This window comes from Echinops telfairi, unplaced genomic scaffold, assembly GCF_000313985.2.
Source record: "Echinops telfairi isolate 266 unplaced genomic scaffold, ASM31398v2 ScPeMD7_7469;HRSCAF=8507_1, whole genome shotgun sequence".
Lineage (NCBI taxonomy): Eukaryota > Metazoa > Chordata > Mammalia > Afrosoricida > Tenrecidae > Echinops > Echinops telfairi.
Genome location: NW_022111373.1, coordinates 116,531,835 through 116,546,331, shown reverse-complemented (window position 1 = coordinate 116,546,331; position 14,497 = coordinate 116,531,835). Strand labels below are relative to the sequence as shown.

At 44.3% G+C, this 14,497-nt stretch overlaps 1 protein-coding gene and 1 pseudogene across 3 annotated transcripts in view; both read right to left on the bottom strand.

Moving 5' to 3' along the window:
• The window catches only part of PRLR (prolactin receptor), a 247,572-nt gene that overhangs the window by 34,529 nt on the left and 198,546 nt on the right, over positions 1 to 14,497 (bottom strand). The window lies entirely within an intron of this gene.
• The window catches only part of LOC101663464, a 3,327-nt pseudogene continuing 2,392 nt past the window's right edge, over positions 13,563 to 14,497 (bottom strand).

The window sequence follows — 14,497 nt, the reverse complement described above, 5'->3', positions numbered from 1 at the left end:
AAAAAGGACATTGCAAAATCAATAATGAAGTACAGTGCTGTCTGTGATCAAATTATGTCTACCCAACTTCAAGGAAATCCAATCAATACAACTATTATTCAAATTTATGCACCAACCACGAAAGCTAATGATGAAGCTGAAGAATTCTACCAATGACTTCAGTTGGAAATTGTTCAAACATGCAATGAAGACACTTGTATCATTATTGGTGATTGGAATGCAAAAGTTGGAAAGAAAGAGGAAGGAAGAGTAGTTGGAAAATATAGACTTGGTGATACATATGAAGCTATAGATTGCATGATAGAATTCTGTAAGACCAATGCCTTGTTCATAGCAAATAACCTTTTTATAACACCGCAAAAGGATACTCATATACACACAGACCTCTCCAGATGGAATCCACAGATCAAACTAACTACATCTGTGGGAAGACACAATGGAGAAGCTCAATATCATCAGCTAAAGCAAGGCCAAGGGCTGACTGTGCAGCAAACTATAAATTGCTCATATGTCAGTTCAGAATGAAGCTGAAGAGAATTAAAACAAACCCACTAGAGCCAAAATATGAGTTTGCATCTGCCCCCACCTGAATTTCAAGAACTTCTCTAGAACAGATTTGCATTTAACACTAATGACAAGAAGACCTGGTGAGGTACTTCCTGACACAATTGCTGAAGACAAAGCAGGTGCATAAGCAAATGTGGTGAAGAAAGCTGATGGAGGACGACTATCAAAAGATATAGGGACTAGGGTCTTAAAGACTTGAAGGTAAACAACGGCCATCTAGCTCAGAAGCAACAAAGCCCACATGGAAGAAGCATACCAGTCTGTGTGATCATGAGGTGCTGAAGGGATCAGTTATCAGGCATCAAAGAACAAGAAATCATATCATTGTGTGCTCACCTACCTGATATGATCACTGAAGACAAATGGGTGCATTAGCAAATGTGGTGAAGAAAGCTGATGGTGTCTGGCTATCAAAAGATATAGCATCTGGGGTCTCAAGGGCTTGAAGGTAAACAAGTGGCCACCTAGCTGTGAAGCAACAAAGCCTATGTGGAAGAAGCACACTAGCCTGTGTGATCACGAGGTGTCGAAGGGATCAGGTATCAGGCATCAAAAAACAAAAAAAGCATATCATTGTTGAGGGGGAGCGTGGAGTGGGGACCCAAAGCCCATCTGTAGGCAACTGGACATCCCCTGACAGAAGGGTCGTGGGGAGGCGATGAGCCAGTCAGGGTGCAGTGTAGTAATGATGAAACATACAACTTTCCTCTAGTTCCTAAATGCTTCCTCCCTCTCGCTCCAACACTATCATGATCCCGATTCTACCTTACAATCTGGCTAGACCAGAGGATGTACACTAGTACAGATAGGAACTGGAAAACAGGGTATCCAGGACGGATGATCCCTTCAGGACCAGTGGTGAGAGTGGTGATACCTGGGAGGGAGGGTGGAGGAGAAAGGGAGAACTGATTACAGGGATCTACATATAACCTCCTCCCTGGGGGATGGACAACAGAAAAGTGGGTGAAGGGAGATGTTGGACAGTGTAAGATATAACAAAATAATAATTTATAAATTATCAAGGGTTCATGAGGGAGGGGGGAGCAGGGAGGGAGGGGGAAAATGAGGAGCTGATGCCAAAGGCTTAAGTGGAGAGCAAATGTTTTGAGAATGATGAGGGTTACAAATGTACAAATGCGCTTTACACAACTGATGTATGTATGGATTGTGATAAGAGTTGTATGAGCCCCCAATAAAATTATTTTTTTAAAAAGCAGAAGAAAAAAAAAGACTGGTGTGCTGTGGGAGGGCATCAGAAAATCATTCACAAAGAAAGCAAAAGGTCATTAACAAGACAGCAAAGAAAGAAAAGATCAAAGTGTATGTCAGAAGAGATTCTGAAATTTGCTATAAATAATAGAGTAGCTAAAGCAAATAGAAGAAATGATTAAATCAAAAAGCTGAATAGAAAATTTCAAAGGGTAGCTTGAGAAGACAAAGCCAAATATTGTAATGAAATGTGCAAAGACAAAGAATCAGAAAACCCAAAGGGAAGAACGCGCTCAGGATATCTGAAATCGAAAGAACTCAAGTAAAAATTTAAGCCTCAAGTTGCAGTATTGGAAGAGGTTATGAGCAAAATATTGAATGATGCAGGAAACATCAAAAGGAGATGGAAAGAATACATAAAGTCATGGCACCAAAAAGAACGAGTTGATATCCACCATTTGTGATGAATGGCGAAAAGATTGAAGTTGTCATGGATTTTGTCTTGCTTGGATCCATCATTGATGCTCACGGAAGCAGCAGTCAAGAGATCAAGGGACACATGGGATTGGGAAAAATCTGTTACATAAAAAACTTCCTTGGAGTGTTGAAGGACAAGGATATTACTTTAAGGACTAAGGTATGCTATCCCATTGAAAATGGTATTTTCCATGGCCTCATATCCATGTGAAAGTTGGGCATTGAATAAAGAAGACTGAAGAAGGACTCAGTGCATTCGAATTGTGGTGCTGGAGAAGATAACTGAACGTATTATGGTTTGCTACAAGGAAAAACTCATCGGTCTTGAAAGAAGTGTGACCAGAACGCTCCTTAGAGGAAAGGATGACGAGACTCCACCTTACATACTTTGGACATTCTGCCAAGAAAGACCAGTCCCTGGAGAAGGATAGCACGTTTGGTCAAGTGAAAAAGAGGAAGGCCCTCAATGAGATGAACTGACACCGTGGCTGCAGAGATAGGCTCATGCATAGGAACAATGTGATGGTGGTGGGGGCCCAGTCCTTGTTTCGTTCTGTGGTGCACAGGGTTGCTACGAGTCAGCACCAACGTGGTGGCACCTACACCAACAGCAACAACAGCAGCAGCAGCTGCTGCAACAACAATGAAGAGCCCCATGTACACTTAATGCTAAAGTTTTACCATCTCATGTTCGCTTTCCCCACCAGACATAAGTACCAGGAGAAATATTTTAACACAACTGTGTGTTATCAGAGTCCAATATTGTAGACACGCAATATTTGTCAAAGCGTGGATGAACAAATGGGTGACTAGATGGATGAGCGAGTGGGTAGCTGAATATATTGCACAGATGGATAGATGGGTGGGTGGGTGGATGGATGGATGGATGGATGGATGAAAGAATAGCTGGATGGATTTTCCAGACACAAAGTAGGTCCACCCTGCCTCTTTTCATTAAAAAGAACTGAATCTGGGTCCTCTATCAACCACTTCTTCACTCAATTAGCCTGAATTGGGAACATTTACTATCTCATCTGCACACTCAATTTACTAAGAATGTTACCCATTACATCTCAGATTGCTATGTGACTTTCATGCTAAACGAGAGCCTCTAAGGCAGGGAGTGGTTCTCAGCTTGTGGGTCGAGACCCCTTTGGGGTCAAATGACCCTTTCACAGAGGTTGCCCAATTCATAACAGTAGCCAAATGACAGTGATGAAGTAGCAATGAAAATAATGTTATGATTGGGGGTCACCACCACATGAGGCACTGTATGAAAGGGTCGCGGCATGAGGAAGGGTGAGAACCACTGCTCTAAGGGAACCTAAATAAGGGTGAAGAGGACAAAAATGTGTATCAGCCAGTAAGGAGATAAGCAAACAATGCCAGAGATAAGTAGCCCCAGGAATGCTGAATGAAGAAGCAGATTTGAACGGACGTATCGTACCTGAGTGAGGAATGGTGACTCAATCAGGTAAAACAGGGTGACTTTGTACGAGATGAAGGGAGGGGAGAGGGAGGATCGGGGTCTGGTAATAGTGCCAGGGTGTGGCAGAGACCCCAGGGTGACAGGCAAGGAAGTGAGGTTTAACACTTGAGCCTACCCCTTCTGTCTCCTCATCACCATCCTTTAAACTTGGAGTTTCTCCTACATTCTCTACTCTTTCCTTCACACCACCCTCAGAACTTCAGTTCCCCCAGCTTCATGAAGCAGAGACAAGTAGAACAAGTTCCCAGCTTCTCCCAGGGAACCTGACTGAACTTATTAAACTCCTCTTTAGTCACAATGCAACCCTTCTCTGAGGCCTGCACAAGGAGGTTTTCCATGAAATCGGCTTTCATCCAATTGGTAGAAGCTTAATGGCAAATAAAAACCACCCACTGCTGTCCAGTTGATTCTATCTCCTAGGCACCGTACAGGACAGAGTGGAACTGTCCCACGTGGCAGTGAATCCTTACAGAAGCAGACTGCCACGTCTCTCCTGCAAAGGAGCTGGTGGCTTACTTCACCACATTTGCTTATGCACCCGCTTTGTCTTCAGTGATCGTGTTGGGAAGGGGAGCATCATGGAATGCCAGTTTAACAGAATAAAGTGTTCTTGCATTGTGGGAGTACTTGTATGGAGGCCCAATGACCACCTTCTACTTTAATACTAAACCTATAAATATACGCACATAGATCTACTTACCCATCATATATAAATATATTTACATGTGTACATGCTTGTATTTAGACCTCTATAAATGCCCTTTGCCTCTTAGTTCTTTCCTCTATTTCCTTTTGCTTTCCTAGAAGAGTATTTTTTGATTGAAAGTATATCCTTCAGATTTTTAATGTAGTCTACCAAAAAGCTTGGAGCAACATATATGCAAAGAGAAAGTACAATCAAGTACACTCACACTGTTACCTTCTAGCAACCAGACATGTTTAGAAACTCAGTGACAACATCCTGGAATCTCACAGGGTTTGGAAGAGAATAAAATGAAAATATTTGATATGAAACTACTTAAAAACTATCCTATGAAAGCATCCTGGTGATGGTGTTCAGAATCATCAAGCCCATTTCTACTCACAGCACCCTCCTGTGACAAAGTAGAAGTGCCACCATAGGGGTTTCTAGTGGCACGGTGTATAAGAGTTTCACTATTTACCAAAAGGTCAAGAGTTGGATCTCACAAGCTGCTCCTTGGGAGAAAGATTCCATAACCCCTCTGGGCCAGTCTGCCCTGAGCTATAGCCTCTCTAAGAGTTGGAATCACCCTGGTGGTTCTGGATTTGGCTTGGGATGAAGCCTCCTTGGGTGCCCAGTTCCAGTCGGGATGAATAAGAAAGATCATGGAATCAGAGAGGGTCGACCCAGAGTGACAAAGTTATCCCCAGCATCATGTCTGACAGTTACAAAAAATGGTTGATGCTCAAGGGAGATGTGTGCTGGGTGCTAGGAGACCCTGGAGTGAATGCTCACAGTTAGCATCCAGGACAAGCACCTTTATGGGTAAGCAGTCACATCCATGTTTCTCTTGAAAGGTTGACTTCCCCCACTGTATTTGCCTATGGGAGCAAAATGCTTGCTGAATTAGGAAATCCTTACTGAAACCAATATACAGGCCACCTAGAGTACACTCGGATTACTCCCTTGGCACCAGAGTTTTGGGACACTAGAAAATACAAGTGGCAACGAGAATCCAAGGCTTGATTCTGAGTCATAATGACCCAATAGGTTGGAGTGGAACTGCCTCTATAAGTTTCCAAAACTGTAATTCTTTATAGGAGTAGAAAGCCTCATTTTTCACCAAAAGGGCAGTTGGTAGTTTCAAATCACTGACCCTGCAGCTAGCAGCCATACACATCACCCGCTACACCATCGGCTGTAGCTTTTTAGGAAAAGCCCTGGGAGAAAGTTGTTTCTTTTTGTCCAGAAAATGCTTCCTGAAAGCTTTGTTCTAGGGCAATATTCTTTGGGAAGCATGTCTTCCAGTCAGTTGGAATCAGCTAGTAGGGAGTAGAAGCAGATGGGAGACATCTGATCCTGTGAGGCATCTCCTTTGCTCCTTATCCCAGGATTCTTCTGCACAGCACATGCAGCCAGACTTGGCAGAGCTGCTGTGTTGACATATGATTTCACCTGCAAGGTGTGATTTTCAGCTTGTGAATCTCAAGCATTTTGATGCAATTCCCAAGAGAACAAGGACATCTCAATAAAGGGATGTAATATAAATCATCCAGCGGATAGCCAGTATCTCATCCCCAAGTGAAGGGGAGGCGGTGGACTCATTTGCTTCAGACACCGCTATAGGTAAATAGGGTCTCTGTGTGGTTGAAACCATTCGTGTGCTTCACTACTAGAAGAAACTTTGGAGGCTCAATTAACCCAGGTGTATCTCAGAAGAAAGGCTTGGGGTCGTCTCTGCAGCACACACTGGCTTGCCACAGTGAGTCAGAATTGACTCAACAGCAACTGGTTTCATCTTGGTTTGCTTGTAATACCTGTACATACCGTCTGAACCTGGATTGGTGAGATCAACAGACTTTGAGATCTCCAGGGCTAAGCAGAAGGCACAAACAGCTGTGCTCAACTAACCGCAAGTAAATTGAGGCCACCAGGTGCTCTGTGGGAGAAAGAAATATTTACTGCTGTACATATTTACTGTCTTGGAAAGTCACAGGGGCAGTTCTACCCTGATCTGCAGGGTCACTAGGAGTCAGCATCAACTTGGTGGCAGTGAGATCGGTTTTGGGGTTTATGAACTTGAAGCAGGGGAATGTCCAGTATGTTGGCTGCAGAAGGCCCACAAGATCATCAATATCAGCTAGAATCACACGTCTCCCCAGAGAGAAGCAGTTCTAGCCATCACCTGTGAAATGGGTTAATTAACTGTTTGCCTAGGACGGCCTGAGTATGATATTATGATAAATACCCAAATGGTTCTTGGCAGAAAAGGAGGTTCCCTGCCCCTGATCTAAAGGTTGCCATTGACACTTACCCAGCTGTGCTGCACGAGAAAACCTGGCAGTCTACTCCTGCAACCATCCGGGCACAGGAAGCTCTGTGGAGCAGTTCTAGTTGGGTCTCCGTGAATCAGAATCCACTCAGCAGCAAAGGTTTGGTCTGGTCTGGAGTTCAGGAAAGTCAGGATCTGAGATTGGCTTTCTGCAGCCCCGGTTTGCCTGATCCTGCAGGGACTCCGTACCTGCAAGAGTCTTGGAGCATGACTCACCTTGGAGCCGTTGTTCCTGTCTCCACTGTCTCCCATGGTGAAGGAGGGATAATTACACCACCCACTTTCCAGGTTCCATGATCTGGGAGGGTGTTCCAGACACTGTAAGTGCCACGTCTCTCTCTCCCAATGTCATGTAACTGATAGTCAGTTCAGCCTCTCTATACTTGAGTTTTCCCACCTGGAAAAGGGGGTGGTAATAACCCGTCCCTACTCATGGGCCTGGTGGCATAGTGGGTTACATGTTGAGATGCTAGCTACAAGGTCAATAGGTTGAAGCCTGCAGCCACTCCATGAGAGAAAGATGAGAGATGCCACTACCACCACTCGTCGGTCACTTTGCTGTACGTGGTGACTTGTGTGTTGCTGTGATGCTAGAAATTATGTCACTGGTATTTCAAATATCAGCAGGGTCACTCAAAGTGAACCAACTTCCACACTAGGAACAGACAAGGAAGAAGGACTTGGCTGCCCACTTTGAAGGATGGAGCCATTAAAACCTTAGACCTAATTTTGAAATATTGTCAGAGAGAAGGACATCATGCTTGGCACAAGAGGAAGGACCTCAGCAAGATGGACTGACACAGTGGCTGCAACAATGGGCTCAAGGAAAGGGACAATTATGAGGGTGGTGCAGGACCCAGCAGTGATTCATTCTGTTGCCCCTAGGGTAAGGTACAGACATCCCGCTTTTTGCGGGACAGTCTCGATTTTTTTTTTTTGCATTTAAAAAAAGTCTTGATTTTTGGAAAGAATGCATGACAAGCTAGGGAACTGTCAATTTGGTCCATATAGATACAATTTTTAATCAAGAACACCCCCTCAGCCCCCTGGTCAATGGTGTCCCGCTTTAAATCTGGTCACCCTACCCTAGGGCCACTATGGGTTGGAACTGACTTGTTGGCACCTAACAACTCTCTCATTAAGATATAGAGTCTCAGAAACCCACAGGGGCAGCTCTACTCTGCCCTGTAGGGTCACAATGAGTCATAATGGACTCAATGCCAGTGAGGTATTCATACACTAGTGTAAGGCTACGTGAAATTTAAATTATTGAAGTCTGTCTATGATAGGTGGCCTCAAACTGGGAGGCCTTCTTTCAAAGGCATGATTGTTGTGTGCACTATCGAGTTGGTCTGGACTCACAAACTGCCCCATAGGGTTTGGTAGGCAGTAATATATATGAGAGAGATCTTCGTGTACTTCCTCCCACAGTGCAGCCAATGGCTACAAACTACTGACCTTTTGGTTCACAGCCAAGAGCTTAAACAAGTACACCAGAGGGCTTCTATGTTAAGCTCACTGTAAATCTTTAATAAAAAGTCTCCATTAGCTGATCCTGAAGAATTTGATGGAACAGGTGGTATAGAATACTCAAACACAGAAGGTATTTGGAGGAAATTCTAGAAAATCAAATTCAAGGCCCTCCATTCCATGATGCTCACCTTCCCGACATGATCGCTGAAGACAAATGGGTGCATAAGCAAATGTGGTGAAGAAAGCTGATGGTGCCTGGCAACAAAGCCCCTACATGGAAGAAGCACACCAGCATGTGTGATCACAAGGTGTCGAAGGGATCAGGTATCAGGCATCAAAGAACGAAAAATCAAGTCATTGTGAATGAGGGGGAGTGTGAATTGGGGACCCAAAGCCCATCTGCAGGCAACTGGACATCCCCTAACAGAAGGGTTGCGGGGAGGAGACAAGCCAGTCAGAGTGCAGTGTAGCAACGATGAAACATACAACTTTCCTCTAGTTCTTAAATGCTTCCTCCCCACCACTATCATGATCCCAATTCTACCTTACAAATCTGGCTAGACCAGGGGATGTACATTGGTACAGATAGGAACTGGAAACACAGGGAATCCAGGACAGATGATTCCTTCAGGACCAGTGGTGAGAGTGGTGATGTGATACCAGGAGGGTGGAGGGAAGATTGGGTAGAAAGGGGGAACCGATTATAAGGATCTGCATATATCCCCCTCCCTGGGGGATGAACAACAGAAAAGTGGGTGAAGGGAGACATTGAACAGTGTAAGACATGACTAAATGATAATAATTTATAAATTATCAAGGGTTCAAGAGGTGGGGGGAAGTAGGGGAAAAAAGAGGAGCTGATACCAAGGGCTCAAGTAGAAAGCAAATATTTTGAGAATGATGAGGGCAACAAATGTACAAATGTGCTTGACACATTTGCATTGTGATAAGAGTTGTACGAGCCCCCAGTAAATGATGTAAAAAAAAAAAATTCAAGCTCCTGAAAGAACAGCACATTGGCTACCTCATAATCTCTCTAGTGTCAGTTATTGGACAAGGAGCCTCATTATACGAAAGGTGCTTGGTGGAGCCTATGTGTCTCAACACTCGGTTGCCACTCCGACGCTACCTCCCAGTATGCCTCTGACTGGGTGGGAACAGGTGGGAAAAGCTCTCTAGAACAGCGGTTCTCAACCTTCCTCATGCCGTGACCCTTTCATACAGTTCCTCATGTGGTGGTGACCCCCCAACCATAAAATTATTTTCATTGCTACTTCACCACTCTCATTTTGCTACTGTTATGAATCTGGCGACCCTTGTGACAGGGTTGTTTGACCCTCAAAGGGGTCACGACCCACAGGCTGAGAACCGTTGCCCTCAGGTGTCCAGCTGGCACCTGAGAGCCACTCTCTGGTCAGCAGGTACAGGCACAAGCTGGTCTTCTCGGTGTTCAACAAACAACACTCACCCTTTCCAACGCCGTTTGCCCTCATTGGAATGGACTTTTCAATGATATGTAATCTAACTCGTCGTATGAGGCCAGTGGCTGGCTTAATGAGGCATGCAGCATTTTAGTCTCCCACTGAAATTCAAATGAACATGCCCTGTGTCTTGATTCTAAGCCCTCTATCTAGAGAATTACTAGCCAGTTCATCTAATAAACATATTTCTAGCCATAAACGAATGTGCTTCCTCGCCTACCCAAGTGTGCTAGTTTTGTCAAAACAAGTACTTTAGTCAAAACAGAGGCTCAAATGGTAAGAATTTATGAGACTTTGGCAGACAAGCATGGTAGGTGTAAAGAGGATGAACATAGAGCCTTGGATCTATTTCAAGACATGTCGTGCAGATGAGGCCTAGAAAGGGGCTGGAGGTGAGAGGTTTGGGATCAACAGATTCTAATAGATGGCAGAGTGGCTGCTAAAGAGTCTGGCATGCCAGGCGAAATGGAGTTTTCTTCTCCCCAGGGAGAAGGTACTGGAACAGAATGGTTAAGGCTATCATTTAAGTCAAAAAGACCAGGGAACAAGATGAAACGCCAAGTTTTAGGATTAGCCTTTCTACCGTTAATTCCAATCCCTTCCTTTTGGAGAGTTGTAGTCTCCATCACCCACCCTCCCTGCCCCCATCATCTCAATTCTTGTATGTGCTTGGAAGGTTGTATTCTGAATGTTCTTCACACTCCGGAACTGAGCTGCACGTCTGGTTCTTTTGGATGGCCGTGTAACTCCTCTCCAAGCAAGCCCCTGCCTGAGCTTTCACAGACATTCATTGGCGTCAGAACCATCCTCGCTAACCAAACACCAGGCTGTATAAAGAGCAGCGGTTAACGGGGAAGTAGGAAATGTGGAAGTACAGAAAGGAGATCAACCCGGGGACTAAGAGACCTTTGAGATTTCACCGTACGTGAGCAGCAAGAGTGTGTACCAACACAAACCTAAAAACGCAACCAGTGCGGTCAAGGCGGTTTCGACTCCTGGCAACCCCACGATGTTGGAGTGAAAGTGCGCTCCACTGGCTTTCCTCAGGAGTAGATGAACATGTATTCCTTTGAGGTGCCTCTGGGAGGACTTGAGCTTCCAACCTTTTGATTAACAACTGAGCACTTAACTATTTGTATTACCCAGGGATTCTACCAAAACTAAAGAGTCCTTCTGTACCCAGTGAGACCAAGGAAACGTATACCTATGGGTATCACAGATACATCTGTAGCCCTTGGGCTGCTAACTACAAGGTAAGCAGTTCAAAACCCCAGCTGCTTCTCAGAAGAACGGTGAGGCTATCTACTCCATTAAAGAGTAACAGGCTTGGAAACCCACAGGCGCAATTCTATCCTGTCTTGTAGGGGCACTATGAGTCGGAATTGCCTCTGTGGCCAGTGAGCTGCTTTACTTTGCTAGCTGTGTGAGCACATTATTTAGGAAAGAGAATAAGGGATTTCTAGTTAAATCACTGCCCAGGATGGCCACCTAGTTGATTACAAAATATCAAATGTTATGAAGTAGAGGGAGACAAGTCCTCAAGTCAAAATCCTGCTAGTCAAAAACCAAAACAACCCCCAAAGTCCATACAGCAATCATCAATAGCAGCCCAGTCTCCCTCATCCTAAGCAACACAGTCCAAACTACACGGTGCTTTTCTAGAACGCCCATTACAACAGGGGAAAGACCACTCAGAACTCAGCACGGCCCAGTCCTCCTTGTCTGCCTTTCCTTCATCGAAATAACAGGAGGCCTTTGGTATCCAGACAAGCAGCCCATAACGGAGAGAGCAATGTCTCACAGCAGCCTGTGGTCATTCCCTAGGTCCTGCGTTACCTATACCCATGGACAGGGTGATTGTGCCCAGAGCCCTGGACTGCCGGGCACTTTGATGACTTCCGGCATGTCTTCTGTGGGGCTTTGCTAATGTGTACATCCGTGCTATGAACTCAGGCCATTTGCATAAAAACCCCAAAGTTCCTCTTGGACTGAGGTAACATAGAGTAGCAGTTCTCAATGGAAATGGAGACATTTGGTAATACCTGGAGACATTATTTTATTGTTCTGATTGAGAAGGCAGTCTCTACCTTCCCCAGGGGACATGAGTCAATGTCTGAAGGCATTTTTGATTGCTATAATTGGGAGAGGCAAGAGGCTACTGGAATCTGGGCTATGGATATTGCTACACATCTTAAAGTGCATGGGAGCCCCTGTTTCTACCCCCAACATATATAAATATTTGATCCAAAGTGTCAACAATGTCAACGTGAGAACTGTGGGCTAGAAGGAAATCTTCAGTACCGTCTTGCTGCCCCAGTGCAAATGGTCCTTAAGGGGCTATTTTTCATTGTTGGAAGATGGGTACATCTATCTTCTAGTGGCTGTGATAAATCCCAGGATAATTTCGCCTATAACTTTTTTCATCTACGATCTAATCAGGGTCATATCTTCATGCATTCTTAATTTTATCTGAGGGACTATAGCCTCTGGGTTCCACATGTTGAGCTTGTGCCTGAGTGAGTCCAAATTCCATTTTTGTATAAAACATACCTAGGCAAATCCTAGAGCTTGGCTTCGTCTTATATACAATGGAGTAATGATCCTTTACGAATACTTCCCAGCCAGCTCTGAAATCATAGGGAGATAAAATAGGAGCGTGTGCAGGAGTCATCAAGAAGGGGAGGACATGGGAGCGAAATCATTCTATCCATTCTCAACTCCCAAATGACAAAGGAATATTGGAGGTGGAGGTTGTTTTTGAACTCTCCATGGAGGAAGGTGGCTCAGTATCTCAGGGAAGCGTGGGACCCAGAAGTGGTGTCTCTGCCACAGGCAGAAAGATGACCCACCCCACACGAGTCTTGTCATCATGCCTGTTATCAGGTTAGGATGGAGGATAAAGAAAACACAGTGACAAAATGAGGGCCCCTGGTGTCCTAAGCATTGATGTTGGGCTTCTAACTGCAAGGTCAGCAGTTCAAACCCACCAGCTTCTCGGAGGGAGAAAGACAAGGTGGTTGGTAAATCCTATAACGATTTACAATCTTAGAGACCCTAGGCTTTCTACTCTGCCCTGCAGGGTTGCTACGAGTTATAGCTGACTCCATAGTAGCGAGTTCTGGAGTAGCTATGGCAGGGAGTCTCTGAGGGATCTCAGGAGAATCTCAGAAGAAAGGCTGGCAATGTGTTATTGAAAGGTCGCTGCCATGAAAACCTGAGGGACCAAAATTCCACTCTGCAATACACCATGGGTCATTATGAGTTGGAATCACCTTATGTCAACACACAGTGGAAGGGAAGCAGATGAGCATTTATGTAGAGCTGTTGAGGAAAGTAAAAACAAACGCAACCCTTCTTTTTCTGATTATTAAAAAGAAACACGATCATTGTTGAAAAACCTCTAACGTACAGAAAAATATCAAAAAGGAAAATGAAAATTCTTTATAATTGCACTGTTAGGGAAATCACCTGTAGTATTTTTATTTAGAAATGTAATTTTATTGATTGACAGAAGTGTGTCTTACTAGACATACTGTCATCAAATAAAGGCTTAGAATAATTAAAAGCAGGCTGCAATACAAAGTCATTGTTGATGATGTCTTCTTTACGTTTACTAAAAATCAGAGAAAGACGGTAATCAACCTCTGAACAACTGTGTCAGGAGAAAAGTGGAGCACAATTATTTCACAGGAGATTTGGGGGTGATAGTCTGAGAAGGTTTTCATTGTAAGATAGTAAGGGATATCACCAATCTAATCACATTCAAATGCGACAACAGGGAAATTTACTTAAGTCAACAATAAAAGCAGAGTGACTCACGCAGACTGTCTACCTTCTTTTCCAACATTATACTCATTTATATTCCTTGCAACAATTATTAACTTCTTCCATTAGTAGACAAAAATGTGTTCTGCGAACTCTCAAATGGCACCCCAGCCACTACTACATCCGGGCAGGGGACGGCACCCCAGCCACTACTACATCCGGGCAGGGGACGGGGCGTCAGCGGGAGCTCCACTTGGGCCAACTTTCATCAGACACTTCATCAGACACTTCATTCCCAAGAGAGGCGGCTTCCTTCCAGCATCGTCCCGTTTCTTTTCTCCATTCTTCTCAAGCCACTAGCTTGACTGACAGGTTGTCTTCCATGTTACAATCCAGATGAAGGCAGCGAGGGTTGGCTTTGCACAGGGCCTTTCTGAGATTAACCTCCCCCCACCACAACTTTTATTTAATACATTTACCCCAATAGCATCTTTTATCTCATAGGATATTATTTCTTTTTTTGCCTCTCCTGATACATAAATGTGGCCATTCATCAGACATCCATCAATATTGCAAACTGAAAGTTTCATCTCTTTAAACTTCTCTTTGCCAACGTAGCCATATCTTAGTTCTCTTCGTTCTGCACTAGGTCAGTCAGTATCCGCATCGACAGCCACAGTGTGCTCAGCTTGAATTTCCTAGTGAGCCACGTTTCCACCCTGTAAGTGACCAATCTCTAGCAAATGTCTTTTGGCAAAATAAAATGATCTGTTTTCATATATTCTCCATGCCAGTCTTTTTTTAAAAATATTTTATTAGGGGCTCATACAACTCTTATCACAATCCATGCATACACCAATTGTGCAAAGCACATCCGTACATTTATTGCCCTCGTCATTCTCAAAACATTTGCTCTCCACTCAAGCCCCCGGCAACAGGTCCTCATTTTTCCCCCTCCTTCCCCACTCCCCCCTCCCTCATGAGACCTTGATAATTAATAAATTATTATTTTGTCATATCTT